The 9878-nt window shown below is 46.0% G+C and overlaps 1 long non-coding RNA gene across 4 annotated transcripts; it reads right to left on the bottom strand.

Moving 5' to 3' along the window:
* Positions 1-724: 724 nt before the first annotated feature.
* Positions 725-9734, bottom strand: LOC140712718 (uncharacterized). Of its 4 annotated transcripts, none has more exons than XR_012094416.1 (4): positions 9646-9734; positions 6952-7059; positions 6262-6426; positions 725-4695 (listed from the first exon to the last, which is right to left on the bottom strand). It is a non-coding gene; the product is annotated as an uncharacterized lncRNA (long non-coding RNA). The 4 variants fall into 4 exon arrangements; XR_012094415.1 differs by having other exon boundaries at positions 6952-7836; positions 9646-9701; XR_012094412.1 differs by lacking the exon at positions 9646-9734 and having other exon boundaries at positions 6952-9634.
* Positions 9735-9878: the final 144 nt, after the last annotated feature.

Genomic DNA, 9878 nt, shown 5'->3' with positions numbered 1-9878 from the left:
TCTCCACCTGTGAAACCCTGGGGGTGGCCCAGCTACCTGGGGTGCCGCGGCCGCTGATGGTGCTCCTGCTGTGGGGCGGTGTCACTGTTCTTTCCAGGTGGGTACAGGTGGACCCAGGGGTGGGGGGTGGGGAGAATCCCACAGGGACTTCAGGGACTGAGTTTAGTGCTGGGGTGTGTTTCTACTCTGCACAGGAGTCTCCTGGGGTCACCTTGTGTATCATGTCCAGCTTTTTTTTTTTTTTTTTTTTTGAGACAGTGTCTCGCTCTATCGCCCAGGCTGGAGTGCGATGGCGCCATCTCCACTCACTGCAAGCTCCTCCTCCCGGGTTCACAGCATTCTCCTGCCTCAGCCTCCTGAGTCGCTGGGACTACAGGCGCCTGCCACCACACCCAGCTAATTTTTGTACTTTTAGTAGAGATAGGGTTTCACCACGTTGGTTAGGCTGGTCTTGAACTCCTGACCTCAGGTGATCTCCCCGCCTCGGCCTCCCAAAGTGCTAGAATTACAGGTTTGAGCTACCATGCCCAGTGGGCTAATTTTTAAGTTTTAGAGATGGGTTCTCACGGTTACTCTTGCTGGTCTCAAACTCCTGGCCTCAAGCAATTCTCCCATCTTAGCCTCCCAAAGTGCTTGAATTTGCAGGCATGAGCCAACACACCTAGCCAGAAATTGATCTTTCATTTTAAACTTCATCTAGAGATGTGACAAAAACCAAACGAAGTATTTGTTAAAATACTTTATAACCCTAGGTACAGTAATAGAGTAATCCAACTGACAATTTCACAAAAGTCAATTTTTGGCAACAAGTTCAAGGTTATACATGTTAATAAAGATAACACATTTATTCAACCAGAAGAAAAAGGTTACAATGACAGAATTTATCTTTTTCTTTACTATGTTGTCTGAGCTATGGTTAAGGTTTGGGGAACTAGTATCTTAAAGAACCTTCAGAAATTTCTCATTCTAGAATTTAGAAACAAATTTTACACTCTCGGGGTTGAGAGAATCCAGGAGCAATCACCACCCCTAGTGTCCCGATGCTACTCTCCAAAGGCCCTTCCCCACTAGCCACAGAAATCAGAGCTCCCTGGGAAACAGACAGTTGAGCCTCTGGAGGAGGAAGGCCTGGCTGTGCCTGCGTTAGGGAGGTGGGGATGGGGGCATACAAACCAAAGAAGTGAGACCAAAATGGGCCAACAGCTGTGGCAAATGTCGGCATAAAAATAAATAAATTCCATCTGATCACATGGTCTCAAATATATACATATACAGAAATATTTGTGAGGTCACAGTGGTACTAAAAAACAAAACAAAGACGACTGGGGGGAAAAAAAGAAGAAAAGAAAGAACTCTTTTCTCCATGTTGGGTGCAGTGGCTCACACCTGTAATCCCAGCACTTTGGGAGGTCAAGGTGGGCAGACTGTTTGAACTCAGGAGATCGAGACCAGCCTGGGCACCACGGCGAGACTCTGTCTCTACAAAAAACATTAGCACTAGCTGGGCATGGGGGTGCACATCTGTAGTCCCAGCTACTCAGGTGGCTGAGGTGGCCCAGGAGGCTGAGGCTGCAGTAAGCTAAGACCATGCTATTGTAGTCCAGCCTGGGGGACAGAACCAGACCCTGTCTTTAAAAAAAAAAAGACAGCTTCTTCTGTCAACATTAGAGGTAGTTCCTGCACCACCCCTCCTCCTCAAACTGGACTTCCCAGGGAGAGCAGCCGCCCCTGCCTTTTCCACAGAACCATATTTCAAGATAACCCAAGAGCCCCAGCTGATGTGGAGCTCTTCTTTGAAGAAGTCCAGCAAACGAATGAAGAATTACAGAATTTGAAAACTTCACAAACTCTAATAAATGATTCAGGCAATAATCCTCAATGAATATGAAAACCATTAATAGGTTGATGAGGAATTATCACAGGACACCAGAAACTCAAGTGCACCAGATGGTCTGTGGCTGAAGGGAGAAAGCAGATCTTCACAAGACAGTGGCCGACTCTCAGCATGCACCCTGCTGGTGTGAGACCCCCCGGTGGAGGCAAGCAGGCCTCACACGATGGTAGGATGTGGCCATCAATGCAGAACTCCCCACGAGGGACTCTGCTTAAAAAGGTGCAGCCTGACTCAAACTAAGGCTTTGGATCTAAGTTCCAGTTCTCAGGAAACACAGGAACATGGCACCCAACACCACACAGGAGCAGCCAGGACATCTGGAAAGTGAGAGCGCCTGGAGGAAACCCGGCCTGCACACTTCTCTGCCGTCCCCGAGAGGGTGCCCAGGAGAGACCCGGGCTGACCAGGTGTGATCTGTGGGACCCTGTGCAGCAAACACTTTGGGGCCAACTAGAAAATGTGAATATGGAATAAGAAATAGGCAGTTTTATGAAAGTATGTTTTATTCTATTAAAACTGAAAATGGCATTAGCTCATGTAAGAAAAAATCATGTTTTCAGGTCACAAATTCAAATATTTAGTGGTAAATGATGACATTTATAATTTACTTCCAAAAACTTCACAAGGAAAAGGATATCTATTATGTGATAAGTGTTTAGGGGCTCATTATCCTGGTCTACTTTTCTGTATACTTGAAAGTTTTCATAATTGTTTTTATATAAACTAACCTTGCAAATATGTTTTTACATTAGCATTTATATGTAAATTATTAGTGTTTTATAGGATACGTATAACTATATTATTACTATAATGACCTTATACTAGTGACATAAGAAACAAGCGATAGATCAGAAAGTGAGGATGTGATGAAGGTTCTGTGACTGCATCCACTATCGGAAGAGCACTTCTCCATGCCAAGGAGAGGCTCGAAGCTAAGCATTGCTAAATGTGAGAGACACCATGTCATGAAATTGGAAGAACACAAACAAGTTAACTTTCCACAATCCACCATCAAACTTTTCCAACAAAATATTACCTAGCATTGCTTGGGTGATAGTGAGTGGTATGAAATTGCTTAAGCTGCTCTCACGTAAGCTCCGGGATGCACAGTGGGTCACCCCTGGAGACCACTGAGTACGTGTGGTCGGGAAGAAGTCTATTTTGAAGGTGCTGGGGGAATATCCTCTCATTGTCTGTCTTGAAATGTGAAATAAATAAGAATATATACATTTAAAATAATACACACATACATTACTTACAATATAGCCAATTGATCACATTCTGGTGCATATGCCTGTAATACTTTGCAAATAAAACTGTTCTAATGGTAACAAAAAAAAAAAAAAAGACACCCCTGCAGGCATTGTTTAACACCGTATTCAATCACTCATCACCCATGCACAGGACCCAAGGATTGAGAACAATGGACTTTTTGATGTGTGTTGCAAATTGGAGGGATCACCAGGTCTGCCCACCAGCCAGGAGGGAAGTGGGGAGAAGCTCTCACCCTAACTTGAGTTTTAAGAAGTCTCCTTGGAAGAAAAGACCACCAAATTGAGAATGAAAGGTAAGAAATAGTTCACCAGCTGAGGGGGGCTACGGGAGTCAGAGAGCAGGCCACCCACGAGCCCCAGGGACACCAGCACAGGCAGGTTGTCAAAGTCACAAGGGGACATGAAGACACGGGCCCAGGACAGCAGCTCTTAATCCAAAATGGTCTCAAGGCTCCTTTACACTCTGAAAAATTAACCCATTTATGCCTGAGGTTGCAATTTTTTTTGTAAAAATTCAGACCTTGGCAATGACCTTGAGCTGTAGGATATAAATAACTCCCACAAGCTTAGGATTCCAATAATGGAACACGAGGCATAAATGGGTTTTAATGAGGACCCAAGCAGCTTTTGATTATGTGGGCTTTTTTGCCTGTGTAGGTGCCTGTGTGTGTTTATATAATTTTTCTATATTCTAAATTAAAGCTGAGACATTTAAAAACTACTTATGCATTAAGGTAAGCCATCATTACATGATAATATAAATATGTTTGAAAAATATTTCTCATAACAAAGTAAAAAACTGACTACTTAGAGTGATGCTGTGTTGCCTTTTTTGCAAACCTCTGTAGTGTCTGGGTCAGAGGTGAAGCTGGACTCCCCCATCTGCTCTGTATGCAGCTTGGTGCGTGTCACACACCTCGCCACGCAGCCTCTAGAAAGTACACCATGTACTTGGGCAAGAATGAGTGAAAAAGACAATGTGTTGATAGTGGTATGAAAAGAGCTTTTCTCTCGCTGCAGATCATACACGGGGGTCGTCAGACATGGTCTGAGACAGCATCCTGGCCCCGCTAATCCCCTGGCTTCTGCTCACAGCACTGACCTAGCTAATCCAAGAACATGTCACCTATAATGAGAATATTATATAAAAATCAACCACCTTCCAGATGTGTCTGTATCATGGTTCTGTACATGGGTAAGGTAAGCTGAACACAACATTAAAAAGAAAGAAAACTTACAAACCCTCCCTTCATCTCACTAAAGACGACTCCTTTAAAGACCAAGGGTGTCTGGGGTCGCTAGGATTCTCGTGTTCCAGCCGCCATCCTTCCTGCCTGAGGACAAATAATTATAAGCTGACAGTGACTCAAATACTAAAGTCTGCATCAACTAGTTAATCACTCATGACATACCAGAAATCCAGCTCGTGTAAACATGGGAAAAAGGTGGCGTCCAAATACACCGAGAGGAGATTCTGAAGGTCCTTGGGATTTTGTGTGGAAAATGGATACAGAGTATAATCACTAGCTGGGTACAAATGAAAAGTGAAATTGTAAAATATAAGAGATTTCTACTAAAATTATTGAGTCTCAAGCCTCATTTCCCCTTTGTCCTAGGACAGTAAGTTGTAGCTATTCTTGAGATGGGGCAGTGGCTCCATACTCTGGCCCCCGACCTTACTTTAGGTAAGCCTCCTGGTAAGTGTCCATACTTTTCGGTATGAAAGAAACTGTCTTCTCTTTCAGTCATGCCAGCCGGCCCTCTCCCTCAATCACATACCACGTCCCTGTGATCACAACACTTGCCACCCACTCCGTCCGGGTGCCATGAGTCACCTGGCCAAGCACACACAGCAAGTCGCTGGCAGAGGTGAGACCTCGGGTCTCCTCAGCCCAATCTAGGGAGCCTGCCATCCAACCACCATGCATAAGTGGCCCACTACGACCTGCATCATCTACCGCTGTTAAATTACTCGTTTCCAAGCTTACCGTACTTTGTAACAGATGATCAATGCATTTAAAATCAGCAGATACAGTGAGATGTCTGCTTTCTAACAATATATAGCTTTAATAATAATAGCGCTCATGGTAGCTATTTCTCAAACAAGAAACATGACTTATCATAAGTTTCTATGGCTGGACACAGTGGCTCACACCTTTAATCCCAGCACTTTGGAAAACCAAGGTGATATGGTTTGGCTGCGTCCCCACCCAAATCTCATCTTGAATTGTAGTTCCCATAATCCCCACATGTTGTGGGAGGGACCTGGTAGGAGGTGATTGAATCATGAGAGCGGTTCCCCCCATATTATTCTCGTGACAGTGAGTACGCTCTCACGAGATCTGACAGTTTTATAAGGGGCTTTCCCCTTCACTTGTCATTCTCTTCCCTGCCACCCTGTGAAGAGGTGCCTTCCACCACGATTGTAAGTTTCCTGAGGCCTCCCCAGCCATGCAGAACTGTGAGTCAATTAAACCTCTTTACTCTTTAGGTCATTCTTTATAAATTACCCAGTCTTGGGTATTTCTTCATAGCAGTGTGAGATTAGACTAATACACAAGACAAGAGGATTACTTGAACCCAGGAGTTTGAGACCAGCCTAGACAACAAAGCAAGTTTCCACCTACACACACACACACACACACACAATGAGCCAGGCGTGGGGGCACCTTGTCCCAGTTACTTGGGAGACTGAGGTGAGAGGATCGCTTGAGCCCAGAAGTTTGAGGCTGCAGTGAGCCCAGATCATCCCACTGCACTCCAGCCTGGGTGACATGGTGAGTACCAGTCTCAAAAATAAGTACATTTCTATAAAATTTGAAAAATAAAGGAGTGAGTTTATAGTACTGGCTACTATTAATAAGGACCTCACCCAGAGTGAGGTGTCTTTGCCCTCACTTTGCAGGATTTCACAAATGCTCTGAGTCTGTTGTCAGGACTCCCATGCCTGGACCTTGCCTGGGACCCCCTAGTCACTGTGCTGGTTCCCTTGCTGGAGCCCTGCCCAGAGGCAGCTGCTTTCTTACACCACCCTCTCCAGGAGCTCTTCCCTTTCCCCCCAGCAGCAGCAGCAGCAGCAGCAGCAGCTCCCACCCTTGTCCTTGGCCCTCCGCATGGCATCCACCATGTGCTTCCAGTCACAGCCGCATCAGTCTTTCTAGACGGTAAGTTGTTTTTTAAATTTGCTACAACATCAAGCATAGCACAGAGCCAACAGCTGGCCAAATATGTGAAGTGTGGTCATTTTTAGTTACTATGCTAAAAAAAAAAAAAAAAAAAAGGAAAAGACTTAAGCAAATAACAAAACAAAAATGAATCCATTTTAATATAAACCCAAGTAAGTATAAGTCCACAATTTCTTCTTTATAATTTTGAAACCCAAAAGGCTCAGAAAACTGAAAGATTCTGCAGAAGTTTAGAGCAAACTATTTGATGGCAAAACCTGACTGAACAGATCAGGGCACTGAGTCTTCGTGTTCACACTCAGCGAATCATCAGGTTTGGCTGCAGAAACCTGAGTGTGTCTGATGACAGACCCAGCTGGAAGTGTTACTCTCTCAAATCTGACAAGAATCAGGCTTCGCGGGATTCCAGGAAGGGACCGGGGGTCATTTCTCTCACAAGCTTTGTTCAGCCGAGTAGCCATCATGCAACAGGAGCTGGGCCAGGGCCTTGGGACACGAGGACAAGGCTAGTCTCCACCCTAAAGGGCCCGTACCTATGCCAGAAACCACACCTGCAATGTATGTGGATTTATGAGGAGGTGCCGAGAAGGACCCATACCTGGTTTATGGTGAATCCGTGGATCTTGTCTCCTAGTTGATACTGTAGAGCCCTCTCACAAGCCCGGTTACTGTTCCATCGCCACGCTCTGTGGTGTGCATGTCTAGACTAAAGGTCATCTAAGTTAGATGAGCTGCAGGAAAATTATCTGGCTAACATTATTCAGCCACATAGTGAAAATACTCTTACATGATAAAGATCATTAATTAGATAAAAATTAAATACTGCATCTTCCAAAATCTTGCACATTCCAGAAAACTAATTTCTGGTAAGACCCTTCCCATTTTAATGACCTTTTATCTTACCTAAAGCTTCAGTGTTGGAAACCTTTTCTTTATACATGTTCAAAAATAACTATAATACAATTATGGTTTAAATTCCCCTTAAGAAACTCTTAAACAAAAGGGCTTCTTTTCCTCACAGAATCCTCACAAGCCTTCAAAATATTGGAAGAAATTCACACTACAGTTAAATCCCATTACATGCCTACCGAATTGGTGAAAACTTTTTAAAAAGCCTAATATTACCAGGAGCTCTCACACACTGCTAGTCATACTGCTCTCATACTGCTACATACACTGCTACCTGTCCCACAGGGAGTACAAAGTGGAACAACTTTGGAAAAACACTTGGCATTCTTTAGAAAGCTAAGCAGGCAGGGCATGGTGGTTCACACCTGTAATCCCAGCACTTTGGGAAGCCGAAGAGTTCCAGACCAGCCTGGCCAATATGGTGAAACCCAGTCTCTACTAAAAATACAAAAATTAGCCAGGCGTGGTGGCAGGTGCCTGTAGTCCCAGATACTTGGGAGGCTGAGGCAGGAGAATCGTTGAAACCGGGAAGCAGAGGTTGCAGTGGGCCGAGATCACGCCACTACACTCCAGCCTGGGCGTCAAAAAAAAAAAAAAAAAAAAAAATCTGAATACTGGAAATCCGTTCACCTCTTGGTCTACATCCTCCACACCTTACACTGCTGCACCAGCACTCACAGACAAGATTGTCAGCACAAACTCTGATAGTCCCAAACTCAACTCACCTGGAGGTGTAACGACAGCGAATGGATAAACTGCAGACTAATCATTCAATTAAAAAAAAAACTAACCAACAAAAGTGCCTACAACTGCATATAACAAAGATGAAGGTCACATAATGTTAAACAAAAGATACACACGATACAGTATTATCCTAAACAGGTATTATTCAAACAGGTAACAAGATACTGTCAGAATGCATAGAGATGGTAAAATATTTTTAAAAAGCAAGGACATTTCTGTATGATAGTGCTAATCTAAGCGGGAGGGAGAGGGTTATGAGCAGTTAGGGGAAATCTTCAGCTTGGTCATGCGGACACTTTTTTTTTTTTTTTTTTGAGACAAGAGTCTTGCTCTGTTGCCCAGGCTAGAGTGCAGTGGTGCAATCTCGGCTCACTGCAACCTCCACCTCCTGGGTTCAAGCAATTCTCCTGCCTCAGCCTCCTGAGTGGCTGGGACGACAAGTGCTCACCACCACGCCCAGCTAATTTTTGTATTTTTAGTAGGGACGCGGTTTCACCATGTTGGCCAGGCTGGTCTTAAACTCCTGACTTCAAGTGGTCCGCCCGCCTTGGCCTCTCAACATGCTGCGGTTACCGGTGTAAGCCACCGCGCCCAACCTACTTATTTTCTAATTATTCTCACCTGGATGAGATGGCTTACGCCTGTAAGCCCAGCAATGTGAGAGGCTGAGGAGGGGGATCACTTGAGCCCAGGAGTTCTAAACCAGCCTGGGCAACAGAGCAAGATCCCGTCTCTTCAAAAAAAAAAAAAAAAAAAAAAAAAAAAAACACTTTATTTTCTCAAATTGTACTATATGTCTTACGGGCTTTTCTACATTAATATATCCCACCAAAATATTTTAAAGATATATACAGGGGAAAAGAAAACACCTATTCAGTCACTGTCAACATTATGAAGATATGCTGTAGTCAACATTTGCTTACTGATTTAGCAAATTTCAGAATTATGGGACAGAGACGCATTTTAAGAAGTTACTTATGAGCAAGGACATGATAGGAAACCCATGAGCGGTAAGGCCAGGGTCTCCCCCGAACTTTCCAGTAACCTGCTGCCAAACTCACGCCACGGACGCCCCGTGTCTCCCCCCGGCCTGGGCCGGCAGCGCTGAACTGTTACATTAAATACGGGCTCGTGGATTACCATGAGCACTAAACCGCTTCGTCAATTTTTTCCCCCATAAACTGAGTCGTTAAAAAACCAAAAAAAGTTAAATTCCGGGAGGCTTCAGTTCTCTGAACACAGCCGGACTTTAAGAGTGGGCTGTGGGCGCCTCGGGTCTCTTAAGGACTCGGCCTCCAACAAAACTGAACTAGGAGCAAAGACACCAGCGAGAACCGCAACTGCCGGCCCCATTTACTACCCCCATTAAAGCCCACTCCAAAGGAGGGCCCTGCCGGGAGCGCCACGGGCAGACCCGGCCCCCAGCCCGGGGCATCGCCCCGGGGTCCTCCGGCCTCAGAACCCCGGATGTGGGAGCCCAAGGAAGGCCCCGGCAGGGCCTCGGGGTGCGGGGCGCCCACAGTGCGGGGAGCTGCAAGGCTTGGGCGCAGGGACCCCTACGTCTCCGGCCCGCCCTGGACCTTCCTCTCCCGGGAGCTAGCACGCCGAGCACTTCTAGCCGCCGACCGCAGCGCCTCACCCGCCGCTCAGCCGCCTCAGAGAACTCAACCCCCTCTGCGCGCCACAGCGCCACATGGCGTAAGACCAGCTCCGGGCTGGCGAGGGACCCCACTTAACGCGACGTAGGGCGTGGGGCGGGGCTTGCCGTGACGGCCACCACTCCTATTGGTCAGCGCGAACGGCAACGTCCTCTGCGATAGGCTGTAGATGAAAAGGGCGGGCCTCCACTGCTCTGGGACGGGCGGGAGGGCG

Source organism: Chlorocebus sabaeus, chromosome 11 (assembly GCF_047675955.1).
Source record: "Chlorocebus sabaeus isolate Y175 chromosome 11, mChlSab1.0.hap1, whole genome shotgun sequence".
Taxonomy (NCBI): Eukaryota; Metazoa; Chordata; class Mammalia; order Primates; family Cercopithecidae; genus Chlorocebus; species Chlorocebus sabaeus.
The sequence above is the reverse complement of the archived record's forward strand: the minus strand, read 5'-3'. Positions and strand labels throughout refer to the sequence as shown.